A 26,076-nucleotide genomic window follows, 5' to 3' on the forward strand; every position below is an offset into this window, starting at 1 on the left:
TAGTTGGCTTGATGCCAAATTTTATACCTCCACAAACCACCCCCCAGCAGCCCTGCAATCTCTGGGATGGGCCAATGTTCTTCGTTTGTGTTTCTGATGCAATATAGCTAGTTTACAAAATATCAGCAGCAGCACAGTTTCAATTCCTGTCCTAGCTGCAGCAGATTTGGAACTTGCCTTCAGTGGTAGGCCATTACAAAAATCTCCTAAGGAAATAGCTCAGAATGAGCCAGAAGCACAAAATGAGCCAAGAGCATGTTTCCAAACAGTGCACATAATGATAATATATCTAAACAGAGGAAATTTGTTTCCAATGCAATCAGGAATGAGACTGGGCCTGCTTTGAACAAGCAATATTACACAAGTAATAGAAAATCTGAATCATTTCAGAGGTAACTGATTTACAATCCACGAGACAGCTAACTAGATATTCCCCATGAATCATCCTGTACGAAATGAAGTGTGTATTTTTCACGTGTCCTATTCATTTAAAAGACCTAACTTTTCCTAATTGTAATTGGAGAAGTAAACTGCAAAAAACAACCAAGCAGCTTCATGAGATAACAAGGTGTAGAGCTGGATGAACACATCAGCCCAAGTAGCATCAGAGGAGCAGGAAGACTACATTTTGGACCTAGACCCTTCTTCAGATTCTAGGCTCGAAACGTCAGCCTTCCTGCTCCTTTGATGCTGCTTGGCCAGCTGTGTTCATCCAACTTTACACCTTGTTATCTCAGATTCTCCAGCATCTGCAGTTCCTACTATCTCTGAAGCAGCTTCATATTTTCTTTACAAATTAAAATTTATTTAAATACTACAAGTCTTCCCTTTCCCTGCACTTTTGAATGGCCTGCATTGCAATTATGTCTTGCAAGGGAAATAATTGCCAGGACAAACAGTAAAACTAAATAGAGACATCAAACACTTCAGAATAAAGCTCGCTTTTGTTTTTTTTTCATAATCAAGGAAATGGCAACATTTCTTTATTAACTCCAGACATTCTTTCTCATAAGAAGTTTCATTCATTAATCAGTGGAGGATTTCATTGAATAATGTGGATATTTTTGATACATGCTGCTATTTTGCACTCCGCCTTATAGATTCATCCTGTTCTAATTACATTTCTCCATATACATGACACATTGTACAAAATTACTATATTCAAAGATTGCAAATAAAAAGCTTTTTCAAACTAAGATTCTTTGTGGAAAACTGCAGCGATGTCTGTCACTAACTGTTGACATCATCTATGTGGTGATCTAATTTCATAAACAAACAAAATAAACTGCTACAGGCTAAATGTAAATTCTAATTTAAAATGGAAATATTTTGAAACATGGATCACATAACTCTTCGAATAATAATGAAAATCTTCTTTTCTACCATGATTTTCTCTATCAGTCATTAGACCACCTTTATAAGATATTTTTAAAAATTATATTCTGTGTTACCTGAGCCATGGTTCACAAATCACTAGATCAAAGAAAAATAATAGGTCTTATTTGTACTTGTACTTTCAACACACTTCAACTTCTCCAGTCCAACTGGACTAGCTGGACAGCTGCTTTTTCCTGTAATAAATTGCTGGACTAGATTGTACATTATATATAGGATTGTGATCTCCTTTCAGTTTTAATAAAGTTATTTTACAGTGGTAATTTCTGATAGATTAATATTTTAGATTGAGTCATAGAACAGGATGTCCCTGGCCTGAGGCAATGCGCTTAGGAGGCCGTTGCAGCTGCCAATTTATATAATTAAAAGCCCCATCATTTTCTTTTGCTGGGGTAATTTTGCTGTTGGCAGAACACTCCCTGCTGCATTAGAGTGCACCAACTTTATGGAAACAAAGTACATTGTCTATCGGATAAATTTGGGCCTTTGATGAGTTTGATTACATATTTTTTCATATTTATAATGACTCCAGCAACAGGGGAGCTTAACTTTCAGTGTGCAGTGGGTTGTACAACTGTTTGCCACAGCTCAGCATCTCCTAATGAAGCCATTGATCTGAAATGGTAACACTGTTCCTCCACACAGATGCTGCCAGATCTGCTAACGATTTGCGTTATTTCTTTTACAAGTCAAAGCTCTCTTCAGTTCTCTCCGAGTGCCTATTGACTTTTCCTTCGACTGTTGTTTCTAAACTTTAGCCATTTTCGTTGTTAAACTGTCCAACCTGCAGTTACTTGGAACAACACTCCGCCCTTCTATGAACAAGACTGAAAAATTTGGCACTATCCAAACCTGTGGCATTGATCCCCTGCATCTAGGAATTATTGGAAGGTAGTAACAAACTCCACCATTATATCCACTCCCACTTTCCTTAGCAACCAGGGATGCAAGTCATCCATACCAGTAGACATATCATCCCTCTCTATCATTCGCTCTCTAGCAACCCCTAAAAGGAAGGAGAATGCTTCTCGTGGAGATCAGCCCATGGCATGAGCTTATGCATGGAGTACTCATTAATCTTCTCTAAGCATAAACTCCTAAATATTCTAAGAGACAATTTGCACCCTATACCCTAGCATCTCCACTTCTATGTATATTGTCTTTTCATTGAATTTCCTAGCCTGGCCTTGCTATTCTAAGCATTGATCACCCTCATTGTCACTAATAGGACCCAACCCATCTCTCAATACCACTGATTATTTACATACTGATAAATATATGTTTACTACCCATTCTATCCTCATATTGTCTCTTTGCCAGCCTTATTTTCCTCTTTACCTCATCTTTCAACTTATATATTTTGCCTTGCTTTCACTTGGGTGATTCACCGAACATAAATCATACAGCTCTTTTACATTTCATGATATTCTCACTCTCCCTTGGCATCCAAGGAGCCCTTTCTTCAGGTCCCCTGCTTATTAAGAGTAACATAGCCAAGCTGTACTAGTATTGTAACAACACTGGCATTCTACCCAAATATGTGGAAAATTATCCTGGTGCCCTGGCCACAAAATGCAGGGTGAATGCAACGGACCAATTAACATCCCATCAGTCTACTCTCAGCCACCATTAAAGTGAAGGCAAGGATTGTTGTTGGTTCAGTCAAGCAGCACTTGCTCAGCAATAACATGCTGCTGATTCTCAGTTTGGGTTCTACCACAGCCACTCAACTCCTGACTTCATTACAGCCTTGACCCAAACATGAACAAAAACATTGAATTCCAGAGGTGAGATGTGAGTGACTGTGTTTGACATCAAGGTAGCATTTGGTTGAGAATGCCAGCAAGGATGACTACATCAGATTCCTACTCATCGACTGCACCTCCGCCTTCAGCATCATTATCCCTTCCAGACTGATCCCAAAACAACGAGATCTAAGTCTTGGCTTTGCCCTTTGCAACTGGATCCTCAGCTTCCTGACCCACAGACATCAATCAGTAAAGATACACAACTGCACCTCCTCCACGATAACACTCAACACTGGAGCCCCACCGAGGGTGTGTTCTCAGCTCCCTACTGTACTCCCAGTACACCCACAACTGTGTTGCCAAATTCTGAATTAACACCACCTACAAGCTTGCTGACGACACCACCAAACGGATGTCAAACAACGAAGAGCCAGAATACAGAAAGGAGATAGAGGGCTTGTCGTTGTCGTGTAATGATAACAACCTCTTCCTCAATGTCGGCGAAACAAAAGAATTGATCATTGACTTCAGAAAGAAGAGAGGAGAACACACTCCCATCTACATCAAAAGCGTGGAGTTTGAGAGGGTTGACAATATCAAGTTCCCAGGGGTCACGATAACCAACAATCTGACCTGGACTTCCTACATAGATACAACAATACCTCTTCATCCTCAGAGATAATGGGAACTGCAGATGCTGGAGAATTCCAAGATAATAAAATGTGAGGCTGGATGAACACAGCAGGCCAAGCAGCATCTCAGGAGCACAAAAGCTGATGTTTCGGGCCTAGACCCTTCATCAGAGAGCTCTGATGAAGGGTCTAGGCCCGAAACGTCAGCTTTTGTGCTCCTGAGATGCTGCTTGACCTGCTGTGTTCATCCAGCCTCTTCATCCTCAGGTGGCTTGGGAAATTTGGCATGTCCATAAGGACCCTCACCAACTTTTATAGATGCACCAGAGGAAGCATTCCATCCAGGTGCATAATAGCTTGGTACGGCAACTGCTCTGCCCAGGACCGTAAGAAATTACAAAAGGTAGTGTGTACTAATCTTCCATCCATGGACTCCATTTACACTTCTCGTTGCCACCAACTGGCTGTCAACATCATCAAACACCCCTCCCAGCGCAGTAATGTTCTCCTACATCTTTTCTATCAGGCAGATGTGGAATCTTGAACACATGCACCAACAGGTTCAAGAACAGCTTCTTCTCTGCTGTTATTAGAGTAATGAATGGACTCTCTAACATCAAATAATGCTGATCTTGTTAATGTTGATCTTGTCTAGCGCACACCATGTGAGGTGTAATCTGTATGCCTGGCTGAGCATCATATGATGTGTATATTCTTGTTTACTAATGTTTTCCTATACTGTTCACAAACAAAGCTTTTCACTGTACTTAGGTAATGTGACTACAACAAATCAAACAAATAAACTGAGCGAATGAGAATCAGGGGAAAAATCTTCACTGGTCGGAGTCATTACTGACACGAAAGAAGGTGGTTGTAGATGCTCAATATAAATCATCACCTTAGGAAATATCTACAGGAGTTCCTTGGGGTAGTGTCCTGAGTCTAAGCTCCTTCAACTATGTCATTAATGACTTTTTTTCTAGCATAAAGTCAGAGTTGGAATACTTGCTGATGATTTTATGATGTTCAGCATTATTCACAATTCCTCGGATACTGACGCAGTTCGTGTTCACATGAAGCACAATTTATGCAACATACAGGCTTGGGCTGACAAGTGTCAAGTAGCATTCATGACACACAAGTGCCAGGCTATGATCTTCACCACAAGAGACAATCTAAACATCATCTATTTTCATTCAATACCATGGCCACTATTGAATCCCCCACTATTCACATTGTGGGGGTTACTACTGATTAGGAAACTGAGCTGTACTCATTAGATTAGCATTGTAGCTACAACAGCAGGTCAGAGGCCAAAAATCTTGCAGTTATTAACTCACTTCTTGACTTCCCAAAGCCTGTCCCCCTATTACAAGGCACATCAGAAATGTGATGGACTACTCCATATCCCTGGAAGAGTGTAATTACAATAACATTCAAGAAGATTGAAATCATCGATAACAAAGCAACTGAAAAGATTGGCACTACATTCGATCTGTTAACCACCAACTCACTGCAGTGGTTATGTGTATCATCTACAACATGCATGGCAGCAACTTACCAAAGGTCTTTTGTCAGCACCTTCCAGCAAGGAAGACAAGGGAAAGCCGACGCACGGAAAACCATACCTACAAGTTCATCTCCAAGAAGGGATATGATGGTGAGTGAAGTTGATAGTAGAAGGGGATCTGATAATAAGAGGGGATCTGATGATGACGAAGGATCTGATGGTAAAAGTGGATCTACTACTCCAAGCTGTCTCTTCGATGGAGATGTTCTAACAGGCAGATCAAAGTGAATTCAAGACCATGTCACACTTCATGCATTTGAAAAGTTCAGGTGAAATGTGCCTGGATCTGATGATTCCTGACAATGATGGCATCTTCAGGCCTTTTCACTGGACACTAGTACCTCCAATGTTCAGCATCTTCTGCCTCCTCCAATGAGATGTACAATCTAATGCTTCATCCTGTTTATGGCCCACACTTCTCTGGAAAGTCGTGTTAAGGAGAGCGTGGACAAACTACCTCAATGTCCTTGGCTTTTACATGAGGATATTGCAGGGTCGCACTGTTCGAGGCACCACCAGTGGTCCTTGTGCAAATGGCCTTGTTCTAGTGCCTGTGTGGTTCTATTTCAAGGTCCCACAAAGAAATGGGTCACCATTTCTTCAAAAGTTAACCTTTGTCCCTCAGACATTGGATGGAGTGAAGAACTGTAGCATTCTGGACCCCAGATGCTGAAGGATTGAACAGCTACTAGAAAAATGGGCACTCATTAGTAGATCAATCTAGATGGTTACAGACAAACTGAATATTGAGAGAACGGAAATCCTTCCTGCTGAAGAATCTCCTTGGTGGGCATTGGGTATCCCAATGGCTATATGGATACATAGAATGAGCTCCGGTACCGGGGGCAATCCAGCAATGACGGGGCCCATCTGTTGTAATTTATATACCTGCTTTTACATAAAGAGATTCAGTGACCTGTAGTGGTGGGCAGCACCAGTGAGATACCACTGAATCCCAGAACGATCCTCAGAAGCAACCAGAAACAATGAAATTCATGGCTACAATGATCTACATGGCTATTGGCTGGACATGGCAATTAATGCATTAACTATGATATCATTCAAGACAAGAGAAAAAATATCTGGTGGCAGCTCTCTAGAGAGTTGCAGCCTCCTGAAGCAATAGTTCTCAGTGATTTCATGGTAGTTCTATCTTTGGTGGTTCAGCCTACGCTGAGGATATGGCCCTCTTCATCTGTAACTGGCATCCCATCATGTTGCAATCTCCATGCGCCTAGTTTGCCCCAAACCATCATACCACTAATGTGCCCAGATCATGATTTCTATTTACCCCTCAATAACTATTCTCTAAGAATATCATAGGTGAAATGGCAAGATCTTGGGGTTGGCCTAGCCCAAACCCTGCTCCTGATGAAACTTGTTCAGAACAGGAGCAGAAACAGGAAGTTGCCACATTGCTGTTTTCTATGTCAATCTGCCCTCACTTCAAGCCCCAACAGTACTTAAACATTCTGACCCTTTGCTTAGGCTAAATTTGCCTGCTTTGGGAAATTATTTAACTTTGAATATTGTAATGTGCGCTCAGAGTGTAGGTGGCAATATGGATTTTTTCACTATCTCCTATAGCCCAATGGAAAGCTAACAAGATCCCCAAGTTGATAAAATGTGAGGCTGGATGAACACAGCAGGCCAAGCAGCATCTCAGGAGCACAAAAGCTGACGTTTCGGGCCTAGACCCTTCATCAGAGAGGGGGATGGGGAGAGGGAACTGGAATAAATAGGGAGAGAGGGGGAGGCAGACCGAAGATGGAGAGTAAAGAAGATAGGTGGAGAGAGTATAGGTGGGGAGGTAGGGAGGGGATAGGTCAGTCCAGGGAAGACGGACAGGTCAAGGAGGTGGGATGAGGTTAATAACCCTGGACTAACCTCATCCCACCTCCTTGGCCTGTCCGTCTTCCCTGGACTGACCTATCCCCTCCCTACCTCCCCACCTATACTCTCTCCACCTATCTTCTTTACTCTCCATCTTCGGTCCGCCTCCCCCTCTCTCCCTATTTATTCCAGTTCCCTCTCCCCGTCCCCCTCTCTGATGAAGGGTCTAGGCCCGAAACGTCAGCTTTTGTGCTCCTGAGATGCTGATTGGCCTGCTGTGTTCATCCAGCCTCACATTTTATTATCTTGGAATTCTCCAGCATCTGCAGTTCCCATTATCTCTGATACTAAGATCCCCAAGTTGACTCTTTTTGAGAAAACCCACAAAAGTAATTGCCAATTTAAATTAGCTTTAAGTAGAAAGAAATCAGGCAGCAGATGCAAAGGGAGATATAGGGTTAACAGTTTAGTTTGATGAATTTCACAACTATTCAATTTATGTTTGTCTTTATTTTTAAACTGCATCTCTTCACATTAAAATTATAAGCCACGTGCCTGCCAATGTCATCATTATGTCCACATCCCTCTGTGAGTCCTATTATTCTCAGTATTAGGAGAAGGAGGAATGTACAGGGAGGAATTAAAACATAGAATGAGAAGCAGGATTGACAAACATTGTATAACAACTTTTAAAAAGAAAATGAATAAATACTCAACATAATGTGCAGAGAAATTATTCAACTAATGGAATGAAATGAAATCTCTTTGACAACTGGAAAAGAAGCAGACTGCTGAATTGTTTTATTCTGTGTTATAAGAGTCCACAACTTATTTTTGTGAAGAATACGACTGAGAAAGGGAATGAAAGGATACTGCTTCAAGCTGTGTTGTTGCTGAATCTTGCCCAACTCCACAGGAAGCAACAATCTTACATAATGTGCTGCCATTAACATTTCCAGCTGTACAATGATTTTTTTTGTAGCTGAGTTTAATGTAGAAAATGTGCATTGCCAAACCGAACATAACTACACATAAATATTGGGCTGCTCAGATGTAGCATGTGCTTGTTCTCGTAAAAAGGAAAGAGGAATCTATTGATTTACACCATCAAGTTGGCTGCAAAAAATATATTTGGAAAGTTAAACATGGGACAATTTTTTTTTACATATAATTCATTGGGATACATCCAAATTATTACCCCCTGAATTATACTATTTTATATAGATACAAGTAAATTCCAAACAAGTGGTTTTTATAGTGTGGTACCTGGAACTATACATAATGCTGCAGCTGAGGTCTAACATGTCTTGTATTTGTTTAGCATAACCTCCTTGCTCTTAGAGCCATTAGAGTTATATCACATGAAGACAGGCCCTTTGGTCTAACCAGGCTACTCCACGTTCCCAAACTAAACTAATCCCACATGTCTGGGTTTGACCCATATTTCTCCAAACTTTTCCTATTCATGATTTATCCAAATATCTTTTAAATGTTGAACCTATACCTGCATTCTCTGGCAGTTCATTCCACAAATGAATCACACTCTGTATAAAAAAGTTGCCCCTCATGTCCTTTTTAAACCTTTCTCCTTTCACCTTAAAAATTTGACCCCTATTTTTGAACATCCCCTTCCTAAGGAAAAGGCCCTTTATCTTATCCTGAAAATGCCTCTCATGATTTCATAAACCTCAGTAAGTTCACCCCTCAACCTCCTAAGCTCCAGTGGAAAAAAGTCCCAGTGCCACGGGTTGGCACAGTGGCTCACGAGTTCGCACTGCTGCCTCACAGTGCCAAGGTTCAATTCCACTCTTAGGCAACTGTCTATGTGGAGTTTGCACATTCTCCCTGTGTCTGCGTGGGTTTCCTCTGGGTGCTCTGGTTTTCTCCCACAGTCCAAAGATATGTAGGTGAGGTGGATTGGCCATGCTAAATTGCCTGTTGTGTCTGGGGTTGTATATGTTATGTCGGTTAGCCATGGGAAATATAGGGTCTGGGTGGGATGCTCTTTGGTGGATGTGTGGACTGGATGGGCTGAATGGTCTACTTCCACACTGTAGGGATTCTATGATTTCCAGTTTATTTTTATATCTAAAAACCTTGCTAAATCTTTTCTGAACCCTCTCCAGTGTAATAATATCCTTTCTATAACAGGGCGACCAGACCTGGACACATTACTCAAGAAGAGGCCTCACCAACGTCCTGTACAACTTTAACATGATGCCCCAAATATTTTACTCAAAGGTCTGAACATGAACGCATGCATGATAAATGCCTTCTTAACCATCATATTGACCTGTGACACAAACTTCAAACAATTATGTACCTGAACCCCTAGATCTCTCTGTTCTACAACATTACCCGAGGCCCTACCATTAATTGTACAAGCCCTGTTCTTGTTTGTTTTACCAAAATGCAATAACCTCACAATTATCCAACTTAAACTTCGTCTGCTACTCCTCAGCCCATTGATCCAATTGCTCAATATTTCTTTGTAATCTTAGATAGTCTTCATCACTGTCCACTATATCACCAATATTGGTGTCTTCTGCAAACTTACTTACCATGCCTCTTATATTCTCATGCAAATCGTGATGCCAGTTTTGGATTGCTGGTGTCATTTATATAAATGACGAACAAAAGTCAACCCAATACCAATCATTGTGGAACACCACTGGTCGCAGGTTCGAAAAACAACCCTCCACTGCCACCCTCTGTCTCCTATCATTAAGCCAATTTTGTATCCAATTGTCAAGGTCCCCCTAAATCCCATGTGACCTAACTTTACTAATTAGTCTAACATGCAAAACTTTACCAAATGCTTTACTAAGGCCCAAGTAAAAGACGTCTACAGTTCTGCCCTCATCATTTTTTGTGGTTACTTCATTAAAAAACTCAATCAAGTTTGTGAGACATGATTTTCCATACACAAAACCATGCTGACTATCCCTAATCATGCCTTGCCTCTCCAAATATATGTAAATCTCATATTTCAGAATCACCTCCTATAACTTATTCACCACTGATACCAGACTCACAGGTCTATGCTTTCCAGGCTTTGCCTTACAGCCTTTCTTAAACAATGGCACAACATCAGCTACCCTCCAGTCATCTGCTACTTCACCTGTATTTATAGGTGATACAAATATTTCTGCATGAGGCCTTGCAATTTCCTTCCTAACTTCCTGCAACATCCTGGGCGACACTTGATCAGGTCCTGAAGATTAAGCTACCTGTGTGTTTTTGTAATGTGAACAGTTTTCAAAATATCAATATTTATTTCCCTGAGTTCTCTAGACTCCATTTCTTTCTCAACAGCAAAATCCTGATGTGAAATATTCATTTAATAGCTCTCTCATCCCTTGAGGATCAACACAAAGACAATCTTTAAGGGGTCCAACTCTCTCTCTATTTACTCTCTTGCTTTTAATACATTTGTTGTGTCTTTTTGGATTTACTTCAAGCTTATCCATCAATGCTATCTCATGTCCCCTCTTTGATATAGCAAGAATTGCAGATGCTGGAGTCAGAGTCAATACAGTGTGAAGCCAAAGAAACACAACAGGTCAGGGCAGCATCAGAGGACCAGGAAAGTTAATGTTTCAGTGATGAAGGGTGAAAACCCAGAATATCAACTTTCCTGCTCCTCTGATGCTGCCTGATCTGCTGTGTTCCTCCAGCTCCATACTGCATTAACTCATATTCCATCTTTGCCTTCCCAATTTTATTCTTAAGAATGAACATGCACTCCTTTACTCTTCAAGAGACTCAGTTGATGCCAGTTTTCTATATGTAATATATTATTTTTTCTTATTCTTGATTAGAACTTGAAGTTTTACACATCCATTGTTTCCTAATCTTACCAGCTTGGCATTTCACTCTAACAGGAACAAAATGCCTCTGAACTCCCATTTTGAACACTTTTGAAGGCCTTCCACTTGTCAGTTGTCTGTTTACCTGTGAACAGTCTACTTTAATCAACTTTTGAAAGTTTTTGTTTTATACACTTAAAATTTGTCTTAGACCAATTAACAACTTTAACTTTTATGGAAGACTTATTCTTTTCCATAGCTATTTTAAAAATTAATAGTATTATGATCACTAGTCCCAAAGTGTTCCCCAGTAACACTTTGGTCACTTGTCCGGCCTTATTTCCCACAAGGAGGTCAAGTTTTGCTCCTTCTTTAGTAGGAACATTTACATATTAGTAAAGAAAATTTTCTTGAACACATTTAAAAAATTCTTCACCATCCACACCTTTAACATTATAGTAATCCTCGTAAATGTTTGGAAAATTAAAATCCCCTATAATTACAACCTTAATATTTTTACATATTTTTGAGATCTCTCAAAATTGGCTTCTCAATTTACTTCTGACTATTGAGTGGCCAATAGTACAAGCCCAGCAAGATGATCATCCCTGTCTTATTTCTAATTTCACTAAATGATCCCACAGAAATATCTTCTCCAATTACAGAAGTAATGTTTTACTAAATCAAAAACGCCACTCCCCCTCTTCTCTAGTCTCTCTATCCTTCCTATAACATCTAAAACCCAGAACATTAAGCTGCCAGACCTGACCTTCCCTCAGCCAAGTTTCTGTAACAGCTAAATCCCATGTTCCCATCCATGCCCTGAGTTAATCTGCCTTACATTTAAGACCTCTTGCATTGAAATAAATGTATTTTAATTCTTCTGAATTACTTTGTTCTCTGATTTGCTCTTGTCTGTCTTTTCTAATTAACTTGCTCTTTTCTGATTCAGAGCCATCCTCATCTTTCTTTCTATTTTCACTGTCAGGAAGCCCTCAAACCCCATTAAGAGTTTATAGGCTCCGAAAATAGAACTAGCAAATCTCCCTGCCAGGATGTTGGTCCTTTCTGGTTCAGGTGAAACTCATCCTTTTTGAACAAATCTGTTCTACTCCAGAAGAGATCAAAATGGTCCAAGAAACTGAAACCCTGTACATTGCACCACCTCTTCAGCCAATGATTTATCTCCCCTGTCCTCTATTCCTTCCCTCGTTATAACTTGGAATTGGAAAACATTATTAGACATGATGTTCCATTTTTGACCTTCTACCTAACCTCCTATATTCACTCTGCAAAGCCTTAACCCTTTCCTTAACTGTGTCATTCCTACTAATGTGTACAACACTGTGCAGCTTCTCACTCTCCCCTTTGACAATAGGCTTCGAGCGTTCTGATACGTCCTTAAGCCAGGCTACAGGAAAGCAACGTACAATCCTATATTTGCACTCATTGCTGCAGAATCTCCTGTCTGCGCCCCTGACAGGACAGTCCCCTGTAACAATTATTCTTTTAAATCTTGACAAACCCCGTTTAATATAAGATTCATTCTTTGTGCTCAAGATCTGACTAGTGTTTCTATTTTCCTCTGAGAGACTGTCTGTTTCAACAGTACCCAAAACAGAATATCTGTTTGAGAGAGAAATAGCCACAGGAGACTTCCGAACGGCCTTTCCTGACAGTCAATCATATATCTGTCTGATCCTGCTGTTTAATCATTTCTCTAAATCTACCAGTCATCACACTCAGTGTCTCCCGAATGCTCTCAGTGAGATTTGTACTAATAAAGCCCACCTAGACTTTATCAACTGCTCTTTTCACCTGTCCCACCATTTTCAGGAATGTGTACACATATACATCCAGGTCCTCTACTCCTCCACTCCCTTAAGTATTGTATCCCATACTTCATGTGATCTGTCCATGCTCTTCCTTCCAAAATACATTACCCCACATTGAACATCATCTGCCACCTATTTGTCTACACCGCTATATATCTATGTACTGTTAGACTTCTGCACCATCCTGCTCATTGTTTATAGTGTTTACAAGTTCATAGCATCCTAAAACTTTGAAACTGTTCCCTGCACGTCAAGATTTAGATCATTAACATATATCAGGAAAAACAAGGGTCCCAATATCAATCCCTGGGGAACTCTACTAAAAACATTCCTCAAGCCCAAAAAATATCCATTGACCATCATTCCCTGTTTCCTATTGCTCAGCTAATTATGTGGCTGTTTTGCTATTTTCTGCTTTATTCCATGACCTAACATTTCTCTCCCAAGGGAATTGTGTGGCACCGTACTGACCGCTTTCTGAAAGTCCATACACTACCGTATCAACAGCTTAACGCTCATCAACTCTTTGTGTTACCTGTGCAAGCATTTGAACAAGTTAGTTGAAAAAGAGGTGCCCTTCCAAAAGCCATGCTGTGTCTTCCTAATCAACCCACCTTTTTCCACATAAGTACTAATTCTATTCTGAATAACTGTTTTTATAAACCACCCCGCCACTGAATTTAAACTGACTAGTCGATAATCACTCAGTGTATTTTTGATATTCTTACAATATTTTTGAATAAGGATTAATTTCTGCAATTCTCTAGTCTTCTGGCATCTCCCTCAAGCCAAAGGAAGACTGAAACATCATTTTCACTGCACTTTCCACTCTCACTTTCTTCGATATTCTTGAATGCATCTCATCCACTCTCAGTGCCTTGTCAACTTTCAATATCACTTGCTTATGCAACACTTTCTCCTTACCAATTTTGAACCCTTCTAGTGACACAGCTTACTCCCCCACAAAGCCATGCTGTCACAGCACATAGCCACATAGCTGACACTCATTTGCACAAACAATCTCATTCCCCCACCTGAGTCACTGTTTAACCACCAGGCCACACAGTTTTCCTGTCCGTAGTTAAATCCCATTTGAACACCTTCCCTAGGTCACCTCTACTCTGTCCCTAATGTCTACCATAAAGCCACATCTGGACATGGTCCAGTATGGAACATCACATACAGGCACACAATCAGCCAAATAAAAACACAAAGGTGAGTTTTTATTTACAGAACACAAAAGGGAACAGAAACGAAACTAACAGAGGCTGAATGTTGCCCCTATATTGCTAACCAGAGTTAGGTATAATGACCCCAAAACATAACATCAACAACTGTCTGCTGCACCCAGCTCTTTTCTATTGGAAGTGGGTGTCAATAGATTCTGTTTGACTACTAGCACCTATCAAAGCTGAGATCCATCACAACAACATCAGTGTCCTCCATCCCAAAGTTCTCATCCTTTTTGGAAGACTGTTCCTGTTCTGATATTTCCTCTGAATTGAAGATACCACTTCATTGCCTGCTCCAGTTGTGCAGGGCACATCAGGATGATGCAGCACATGCTGACTGGACAATGTTGGATGGGTTCATGGTCCGTCCAACATCTTCTACAGTCTTGATGGAGGTATGAGCAGTACTAAATCGGAACCCTTTCTTCTGATGAATTGTGCAATGTTGTAATACAGCCCTCTCAGTGTCATGTGTGTGCAGTCATTGGCATCCTGCACCTGGGAGAAGCCAGCTATATTCCCAAACACTACAGCTCAGGCCGCCGCAATGACCTCTCCCTGGTGGAAAGAAATGAGCCCGAGTCACATTACACAGGTGGCATTATGGTAGTTGTGGATGCATGGCTGACAGATCCCACAACCATCACTCCCTGGAAGGCTTTGGTTTAATTTATTACCATCACATGTACCAAGATACAGTGAAAAGTATTGTTTTGCATGCTATCCAGGCAAACCATACCTTACATAAGTACATTAGGATAATAGAACTGAATGCAGAATATAGTGTTACAGCTACAGAGAAGGTGCAGAGAAAGATCAGCTTTCCTGTTCCGGCCTTGATGCCCCCACTCATTCTTTCATTGATACCCTGACTACCCGTATATCATCCTCTTTAAACCCTCCTGAAATGTCAAGGGTGGACAGCAGGACTGTATTCACCCCGAACCCGTGACTGACTTTGACGGTCAGCCTTGAGATATGACAGCCCAGCCCCCGACTGCTGTGTTTATATCTCCCTGACTAATGATATGAGATTTTCCTGACTGCTGCTGCTGACCCAACTGGACTGATCATTGTCCACTCCCCAGATTATATTGGGGCTATCCTCTGAATATCAGTATCACAAACAGAGGATAAAACATGATGGAACCCCTGGACTCTTGTGTATTGACTGTGCCCATGACTGACAGCCCCTGGACCTAAGGACACTTGACAGACTTTCAGTGCCATTGACTTGACAAAAGACTAGGCCTCAACAATTTCGGACATATCCACACAATTGAATGCACATGTAATATGTTTGCCATGCAGGCAGCTGGCACTTGCTGTAGGTAGTAGATTGCCATCTCAATGCTCCGTTTGGCAAGATGGCGAGACAAGGCGTGCAAGTTGCGAAAATACATGTGGGTGTGAAGTTTGAGGGCACTAAGGAAGCAAGTGAACAGCCCTGAGATATACCCTTGTCCAATCCATCAGCTGGGTCCATGTCAATGAATACAAATGTCCATGTCCCTGCTCCAGCCTTCTCAGGGTGCCCTGCAACATTTCGGTTGCCATGAGTGACCTGCCAGTATTTTGGAGAGGAGCCATGATGGTTGAGGTGGCAGATGCAATTGTCCATAGTGTAGGAGTGTGCTCATCTGGTGCCTGAGGACCGCACCCTGCTTGCGTTTAACATAGATGTGGTTTAAGGCAAGCAGCAAGCTTAATCCTTCAGGTACTCGTTCAGGTTTCCTTGTTGCATTTTCCTGGTATCAAATTGTTTGCTGAGTTTGATCAGATTGGGAATCTGAATATTAATAAGGCAAGTTATGGTCTTAACAGGCATTTAACAATCAATAATGCACATCAATTGGCATCTTGTTGCTGCATAGACAGAATCTCACCAAGCCTGAAAAGCTTCAAAGATGGAGTGAGATTATCTTGACAATGAGATGGATGTCATTGAACTTCTCATCTGATTCTGCCACACATTTTGCCATAGCCCACATTGCCCAGACAAACCGAACAAATGCACATCCATGCAGCAAAGTGAGAAATAGGAAAAGATATTCTGAACTATCAGTTCAGACATTTGTCTTAATTCTTTTGCCCAAGATAAACACTAGAGTATTTTCAATGTTTTGCACATAATGAATTAACTTTTAGATTATAAAAATAAATTCAAAATGGATGTCTTTGTTTTTAGTCTAAATTCCGCAAGTATACCTTGGCTGGGAAGTGTCATAACCCAAAAGTAAGACTTAGCAAAGGCTCTACTGATAAAGTGGCTTGTCATGAATTATATTACTATTTTGTGCTCAGAAATACTAGGCCACTAAGTTTTGTTTCCTCATTGTGGAACTATTCCAACTTATTTCAGACATCAAGACTCAGAATCACCAAAACCCAATCAATGCTGTGTACCACATATGTTTAGCAGCCAGTTGTGAAGTCGCCCAATTTAGCAAAACCAAAGTGTTTTTAAATAAACAAACACTCGACTTACAAGAACTGGGAGAAACGGTAGCCTATTGCCCGATTTGCTGAATGACTTTTGAACTATTTCATTATAATAGTTAAGAAGAAAAACCCTAGGAAAAAGTTGCCAGGTTCAAGTGTCACTATTTTTAACTGGATTTAGCAACAGTGGACAATTTGTACGACACTAGAAAATAATCATGTCGGCAATACTCCATTCTGACAAGCGTGAAGAGAAAATGGGTGGAGACCTGTTGCTCGGTCCCTTCTATAATACAGCTCAGGATTTCCTGACCTTTCCCAGTCGAAGTAACAAAGCCAGGGCTGGCAGTGCACATGTGTGACATGAATTTGGCATTATTCCGACTTCTGGATCATGGAATTCAGACTTGATCATTTTTTATTCCAAACCTTAACCTGGGCAATTGCCATTCAGTGCTGCTCACTTTAACCTGCGCCGATAGTAAACTAGATGGGCTTTCGCAACTAATGGCAACAGAGTCATGGACAGCATTAGACTCTTAATTCCAGATTTGGATTGAATTCAAATTCTAACATGGTGGGATTTGAATCCAGGTACCCAGAACATTACCTGGCTCTCTGGATTAACAGGCTAGTGATAGCACCAGTAGGCCAACACCTCCCTCTACACTTGCACAGTCTGCTGTGTTCCCTGATAAAATACTTTTCTTTTGTCATGTGATTTTTATGCCACACTATGAGTTTTACATTTGACACAGATTGTTCAGGGAGAAGGGAAAGTCAAGTACTGCCCTCTGGCTTAATCTTCATGGTAACAGTATTGATTAGTCCTTTATCTTAAATACTGCTATGATTGGTAAATATAGTTACACGAAGCAAAAACTGTCATCATATCAGGTGAGGACTGACTTATCTTCACACGTTCATATCTGTATGCTTTCGATGTTTCTTCCAGAGAGTCTCAGCCTGGTGTGTCGTACACCTATCTTTCAGGCTGTTCTAACTCCATTCATACTGTATATTTTTAGTCAGCGATGTGCCACTCTGTGAAATCATCCCAAGGATCTTTCAGGGTCCTGAAGTCCTTGCAGTACAACCTTCACAAAGCCTCCACCCTCACCTCCCACCATCAGTAACATTGATTAAAGGTAATAGACAAAACTAAAGACAAGTTTGTGACCTGTGACTGGCTCGGCTTTACAGGGGATGAAGAAGACATGTATAGTGATATGGAATTCATTAGTTATGGAAATGGGCAGATGTGGCCATAGACATGACTTCAGAATAGTATGTCATCTCCTGGTGCCATAGAGAAGCTGCAGGATATTCTTCTGTGGTAGGGTTGTGGTCCAGCTTGGTACCAATAACTTTGGCAGGAAGGGAGATGAGGTGCTGCAATCAGAATGTAGGGAGCTAGGTAGAAAATTATCAAGCAGGAGCTGGAGAGGCGATAGCCTAGTGCTAGTATTGTTGGACTGTTAATCTGGAAACCCAGCAATGCCCTAGGAACCTGGGTTCAAATCCTGCTAGGGCAGATGTTGGAGTTTGAATTCAATGAAAATCTGGAGTTAAAGAGTCTGATGATGATGATACCATTGTTGATTGTTGAGAAAACCCATTTGATTAGCTGATGCACATCAGGGAAGGATACTGTCATCCTTAGCTGATCGTAGTTTACATGTGACTCCAGACCCACAGCCATGCATATGATTCTTAGCTGCCTTCTGAGCAATTAGGGATGGGCAATAAGCCAATGATGCCCATGCCCTGTGAATTGAAAATAAAAGTTTTAATTTCCAGATTAGTTCAGTTGGCTCATGTATGTGTGTACAGAAGTAAACTGATAACACAGGTGAATGTATGGCTGGAAAGATGGTGCAGAAGGGAGAGTTTTTAGATTTCTGGGAGACTGGGGCTGGCTCTAGGAAAGATGACACACAGACAAATCAAAGATAATAAAGCGTGAAGCTGGATGAACACAGTAGGCCAAGCAGCATCTCAGGAGCACAAAAGCTGACGTTTCGGGCCTAGACCCTTCATCAGAGGCTCTCTGCTGAAGGGTCTAGGCCCGAAACGTCAGCTTTTGTGCTCCTGAGATGCTGCTTGGCCTGCTGTGTTCATCCAGCTTCACACTTTATTATCCTGGATTCTCCAGCATCTGCAGTTCCTATTATCACTCACACAGACAAATCAGATGTGTTATCCCTGAATAGAGCTTGGACTGAGTTTTTTTTGGATCATTCAGCTATTCTTATTGGGAGGACTTCAAATTATATGCGATGTGGGAATCAAGGGGGAATAGTAGAGAGAGATACCAGGATCTACAAAATACTTGGAGAGGCAGATAGACCCAGTACAAAGAATAGAAAGTCAATCGGTGCAATAAAGGAGAAAGTACTGAAGCTTAAATTTTAAAAAGGGTGTAATTAAATTGCTTGATATAGTCTATAGACCACCAACTAGAGGAACAAATCTGCAAGGAAATTACAGAGAGATATCATCATCATTGTTATACGCAGGTTGGGACAGTGGTATTGTTAAGAGCAGAAATGTTCCTAGATTATGTCTAGGACAATTTCCTACAGCAGTATATGTTCAGTCCAGCTCGAAAAGATGCACTGTTCTTGAAACTAAGGCAGACCAAGAAGATCAGTTTAAGAAAGTGTTCATTGTGTCATATGGTTCAATGTGATGATTGTAAAGCACAACAGACAATCCAGTGTACAAATAATTAATAATTAGCTACGGCAAGATGACTTCATAAGGAGCTAAGACAGATAAACTGGAACAAAATATTGACTGGAAAAACTGAAGCTGAACGATGGTTAACCTTCAAAGAGGAGATGGTTCTGGTACGGTTAAGGTATACTTCTTAGAGGAAAGGAAGGGCAAACAAATCCATTGCTCCCTGAATGAAAAGGGAGATGAAAATGAACATAAATAGAAAAGAATGTGCTTATACAATTGAGAACTGAAACTGGTGAGACAAGTGGTCATTTAATTAAAATGAAATGAATTGACTTCTTCACAGGGTGCTTACCTACACTGTTAAAGCTTTTAGGGAATGGTGGGCACCACAAGGCTGAGAGCATTATCTCCCCTTCCATCACTATTTTGAATTAAACCCACCTTCTTTCCCCATCCTTCCTCTATTTTTGATGTTGTTGCACTGCCCCAAATGGACTGAGATTGTTTGTGTTTTAAACTGTTGCCTGCATGATTTGACGGCTGGTATTTACAAAGAAAAGCTGATTTCCTCCCAATTGAAGCATTGGTTTCTGGACAGGGAAAGGTTGCAGAAGGAAAGGTTAACAATAAAATTCTCATAAATCTTTGAAGGTCTTTGCCTCCTAATTTAACAAACTGTTATCGGTGTAAGAAACATGGTAGGAGAGGACTTATCTCAAAGTCTTCAGTTGGGAAGACAAGGAAAGCAGCAACAAAGTCCCAGTGGCATTTAAAGTGAAGTGTTTGATTCACAGTGCAGGAACATGAATTATGGTTATCCATTGGTGTTTTTAGAATTGGAGCAGTAGTAGAATGAGGTGAAGATTCAGACTTGGGGCACTTCTTCATGGCTTGATGTGGTAACTGCTCTGCCCAGGTCCGTGAGAAACTACAGAGTTGTAAACACGGCCCAGATGATCACGCAAGCCAACCTTCCATCCATTGACTCCACCCGCACTTCTCACTGCCTGGGAAAGGCAGCCAACATCATTAAAATAATCTTTTCTAATCCCTTCCAATCAGGCGGAAGATACAAAAGCTTAAACACAGAGACAAAAATATTCAAGAACAGCTTCTTCCCTGTCTTTACTAAACTCCTGAATGGACCTTTTAAATTTTAAATTTGATGCTGAATGTGCTCTTTATGCAACATCTCTGCAACCATAACATTGTATTCCTCGCTCTGTTCTATCACCCTTATCTTCCTGTACTGCATACAAAACAAAACTTTTCATTGCACCTGGGTACATGTGACAATAATAAATCAAATCAAATCAAAAATTCAAGATTTGGCTTAGACTTTATTCTTAACAGAAGGGAAAAAAATAGCAATAAAGTATGAACAGACCTGGATACCAAAGAGAGATTTGTGCGTCAAATATGATTTATGGACAGGCTTTACAGAAAGGTGACATGTTGGAAACCTATGAGACATAATTACTATTTGCCAAATTTAATAAGATGGGCAATGAGCCCTCTGAAGAATGTCTCTTGAAGTTTGAGGGACTATGTAAAAGATTAAAGACATTCAGTTTAGAAATCAGGGGGTCTAAGCTGGAATTTAAACTATTAGATTGTGCACAAATCTTGCACATGTGTAAACATTTGGTTTTGATGGCTAATCAGTGTCCTGGTAATGATTCCGTTTTTGAACAAATGACATCGCCCTAAAAGATTTTTAGGGAGACAATCATTTCTAATAACCTCCACAGGACATAGGGAGTTCTGCAGTGAGACAGAGAATGGAAGACTCCATGATTATTCACTCCCAAAGGCACCAGTGTAAAGATAGAATTGCTGACAGACGTTTCGAAGACCGCACCTTCAATAGTTTTCTGAATGAAGGGAAAACATAGGATAGAGATGTTAGCCGTCAATGAATAAATGCCAAAAATCCACAGGAGATAATTTTAAAATGTTTGCAATTTGACTCTAAACATCACTGTCAGGAATTGCTCAAGGATAAGGGGTTAAGTAACCCATGAAACAGATTGTTTCGAGGTTGAGTATGAGACGAATGAACAACAGAAAATATTGTGTTGGTGGCCGATGACTTAAGTTGGCCTACAAGTATTTTAGTTGCTGAATCATCCAATTGTGCAGTACGAGATAGTGGCTGAACTTCAACAGTTTGTAGTTGATTTGACTGAACTGGTATTTGACAACCCTGGGCAAAGCTGATAAAATACAGTCAAAGAACATGAAAGCACTGGTTGCTTTCAGTTTGGGGATAATAGCTCATTACCATTTTTAAAGAGAGTGGTTTTCCCCTGTGACATTGCCAGTCTGCATCATTTCATAAGCACATATGTCACTGAGGGTGGCATACATTCAGCTCTGCTATGGCTTATGTTCTAGCAACACAAATTGGCCATAACACTATTGACGAATAAGGGAATGCTAACTCTAAAACGTGAACTTGTGTTGGCTATAACATGATTCCATCAGCGTGAGGAGGAGTACACATCGACATGCGCAACATTAGCCCGAAAGAATCTTTCTGCCAGCATCACATGATCAACATGAACAAGACAGCAACATCAAAACCTCCACCCCTATTAAGTCTTCTTCTCATGTTTTCAAGGTGAAGTGTTAAATTTACTTTTATTTCATTACTAGACATGAATTAAACATTTATTCAAATTGTGCTATCCTTTTTTTCAGGCTTTTGAATGATTTTTGAGTGATATTTTTTGGTAGCCTGACTCCAACCCCGCTTTTCCCATAGGCCCCATAATTTCTATAGCATGATTTTCTATAATGTGATGTTACGCAGGAATGCAACTATCGTGTCATAGCAGAACCGACTGTCCCAGTATTACAGAGTAACTCTTTGATGAAAAAGCACAGAAGTACTTGCAAATGGAGAACGATAAAACCTTTGTATTTGGTGAAGCAATAAACTTGCAGTTCATGGGATCTGGACGTATTATTAAGGAAACAGAAGTTTCTCATCAAGAAGTCCAAAAAGTATTGTTGGCCCCTCCAGACAACAGTCCAGCTCATAAGAAGAGGATTATATGGGAACTGCATTAACAATTTGCTAGTCATTTAATTTAAGCTACTGTTAAAGAATTCCTGACTAGTGGATAAGCAGTACAGATGTGATTTCAATCTGGCATGCACCTGTAGAAATGCATTCACTAAAGCTGGCGCAAAAGGAAAAATTAGAGTGTAGGGAAGTCACACCAGACTATCTGTGGGAGATTTCAGATCTGGTGACATAATTTATTATAAGAGAGATAGACAAGGAAAATGGAAAGGGTCAAGAGCTGTTATTGGACTTGACAGAAAATCTTTCATATACAGCATTGGAATCAAACTAAAAAGGTGCATTCGGCACTAGTTATGGGGATGTGTGATGAATTTTTGAACTTCGAGTACATGGGAAAATATGTTGATGATTGAGTACCCTTACTATTCCTATGATCTCTACACTTTGCAACCACAGGGATGGGAATAAGAGCTTCGGAAGTTTTTGCTGATATACATACTAAACACAAAGATCATGAGTAAGCAATGTGTTGGGGACCATTTTCCCTCGGAAGGTTCACAGGTAGTTTGCTGTCCAGCAGAGACATTTGACTAGAGGGTGTCCAAGATAATGGGATATGAGGCTAATCTACGTGAAAATAGAGGAACTGGCCAAATGCTCAAGATGCGGATCAAGGAAAGAGGCCCATGGATTGAAAGCATTAAGTACAGAATTAAAAACTAGAAAACATAGACCTAGTATTGATTTGGAGGAAATATTTTGAAGGAAAAGGCCACATGCAGCAAAGATAGCATTTTTTAATTTCACACTTATTTGATTGTGGACTGAACAGAAGATATTTGTAGACAGTCTTGTGCCAGGAGTTTGTGTACAAAATTATATTTGCCAGCAACAGGTTGCTGATTGGTTTGTGGAGTTATAACCAGTTGTGGACGAACAAAAAAATCAGCCTGACAACAACTGTTTGGCTCTTGGGTAGCTGAGTAACTTGTAGATGTGAACGATTCTGGCAGAAGGCTTCAGACTGCTAAAAGAGCAGATAATGTTTTTCCCCCTCCTGTAAAATACTAAAAGCCTGAAGAAAACCAGTTTATTTTCTTCAACTAGTTGTTATAAGCTGTTGCTTCTAACTAATAAGTCAGAGACATTGTAATTCATGAACCAGCTGCTCTGTGATTTTTGTGAAGAAGTGAGAGAGCTTGAACAAAAAAGATCAGGAGACATGGGAAATGAAAGAAACACTCCATTGAATCCTGAGGATTGTGCTGTTAAATTGTTTCCCTGGTATATTTCTTTCCCTCCACCACGACACCAATATTCTTTGCCTATCTGAGTCTGTGTGGGTGTGTATAGGGAGTCTTGGAAGCCATTTAGAGTTTTAGCTAGTAGACTGAAATGACAATAGTTCATAGTTGTTTCCTAGTGGTTAGGATCTATTTACTTGTAACAAATAGAGTTCTTGTTATGCACAGAAACCAGGTCAAGCTCACAGAATGCCTGAGTCTAGCCCATGAGGACATTAGGAACTTACGATCAAATTTTTAACTTTTGCAAAGACTCCCAGAATAATGGAGCTTGATTTTGCAGTATGCTACCAAAGTAAGGCATGACAGTATATTAGACAGGATTTCTAGCAGACATCCTGATATAAATAGTCTAGAGAGATTCCAACATGAGAAAGCCAAACAAGTGGATAGCACGGGGAGTGGAGAGCCGAGAAGTGTGATCAGGAAGAGCTTATGGCTATTACTATAATATATAGAAGGATGATGTAATACTCTAAACTAAGCAGTTACAGAACTGGAAAGAACTTGGAGTATATTCAGAAGTCAACGATAGAAGCCAACCTGCCTTGTCACACAGATTGATCGTAATAGGAAAGGTCTTACTGAATGTTACTAATCCACGGGCCTCGTTTCTTTTTTCACATCTTGAACATTTAGCCAGTTTCCCTACTTGCCAGCACATCCCATTACCATGGCAACCATCCAGTCAAATCACTCAGCTGGCCAAGAAACTATCACCAAACCTAGTTTGGATAAATGGTCCCAAAAGGATAGCTTTTTCATGATCTTCGTGCTCAGTACGTATATTGGTATATGATTCCTGAGCTTTTTTGACCTGCCTCTGTGGATGAAAAATGTAGAAATCATGGGATTGGAAAGTTCTTGGCGCTTCATCACTAACACATTCTCCCACTTACTCAAGGTTCGCATAAATCCAGAGCTCGGTTGGTAGCTAGAAATTTTAGGTCTACTCAGGGAAGAGAGATCAGGAAAGGCTCTCCTATGGCTGGGAAGGCAATTTTGAAACTCTGTTGTAGCTGTTGTAACCACCTATTCTTCCAAGTGCATCTCCGTAGGTATTGAAGCAATGTCCCTTCAGAGTAAACTGCTTGAGAGGGCAGAATTCTTCCAGCTGCCAAACAAAGGATCAGAGAGAAAGGGGATGTTCTGGAAACTGAATGAAGGAGTTTATGGGTTAAGTGATGGTTCTTGAGTATGGAACTTTTTAGTAAGGGTACTTCTGTTAAAATTAGGCTGTTCGGAATTGCATGCTGGCCAGTGACGTTCGATTAACATTATAACAGAAAAGTTAAGCATCTTTAAAGAGACATGTCAGCATGTCAGAGGCAGAGGCATCAAGGAATGAAGAGAAGAATATCAACTGAATTAAGAAGGAACTCAAACAGTGGTCAAGCTTCTGGATCATCCAGGTTTGGAAATTAATCAGGATGAGTCAAATGCAATTCTACACCAAGAGTCTGACTTGGAAAATATCCATCCCACTGCAGTGAGTCATACCAGATCTGGAGAGAACTGCAAGGCTGCTACCAAGAAGGAGATGGAACAGCTGAGTAGTCTCATCAGACAACTCATCTGGTTATACTCATTGACAAGGCCAGATGCAAATTTTTGTGTATTCAAACTTAGTCTGGCCATAAAAAATCCAAAGATGATAATAAAACTTGTAAAAAGTTGAAAATGGTGAATTGCGCACTGAAGGTCTCAGCTTTGGGTGACCCCAGTAGTACAATATTAATCACTTTAGTGATGCCTCACATGCAAATCTTCACAACAGATTTTACAGTCAAGGTGGATTTGTAATCTTCTTTGTAGCAAAAAAGAAATGGGAGAAGTTGCCGCTTAGCTTTGAGGGCTAAATGATAAGAAGAGCAGGGAAATGTCACATGAGCTGCAAAAAATCTGTCTCTCATCCATGCTGTTAAAATAGCTTCTATTTGTCTGATATCTTGGAGGAAATTCTCTACGTAAGTGGGATCAAGCGAACAACACTATCAAAATGTTACACAAGTCATCGATCTTTGTGTGATAATCTACATTGTACATAAAAGTGCAGGCACGAAAAGGCTTAAGACAGATACAGTCAGTTTAAAGCAGATTCTATGGGGGAAAGCAATCTCGAAGCTGAAAGGAGAAGGCACGAGCCATCAAATATCAGATTGTTACTCTCAGGACAACACCTTGACAGAGAAATTGTTGAAGGTTCTGGAAGAATATCTCGCGATGTAACAGTGAGAAATTTAAATAGTGTTTTTATATCTTTGCATCCTTGTATAAATACATTTCTTTTGTAAAAGAAATGGAGTCTTTCAAATTTGGAAATTCAGATCCCTTCAAGTCTGAAAGGGAATAGTCCCAGAGTTGACTGACAGCAGGTGACGACCATTGGACTTTCTCATTAAGAGTGCATTCTTTCCATCTCCAACTCCTTTGTGGTTTAGCCCCTTTCTGCTTTCCCTATCTTCCCTCACTTTTGACAGTTGCATTGGCTGTAATGGACTTTGCTTGTAAATATCTAATTGGCTTCATGATTGTTTTACTGGTAGAGGTTAAT

This window comes from Stegostoma tigrinum, chromosome 10, assembly GCF_030684315.1.
Source record: "Stegostoma tigrinum isolate sSteTig4 chromosome 10, sSteTig4.hap1, whole genome shotgun sequence".
Lineage (NCBI taxonomy): Eukaryota > Metazoa > Chordata > Chondrichthyes > Orectolobiformes > Stegostomatidae > Stegostoma > Stegostoma tigrinum.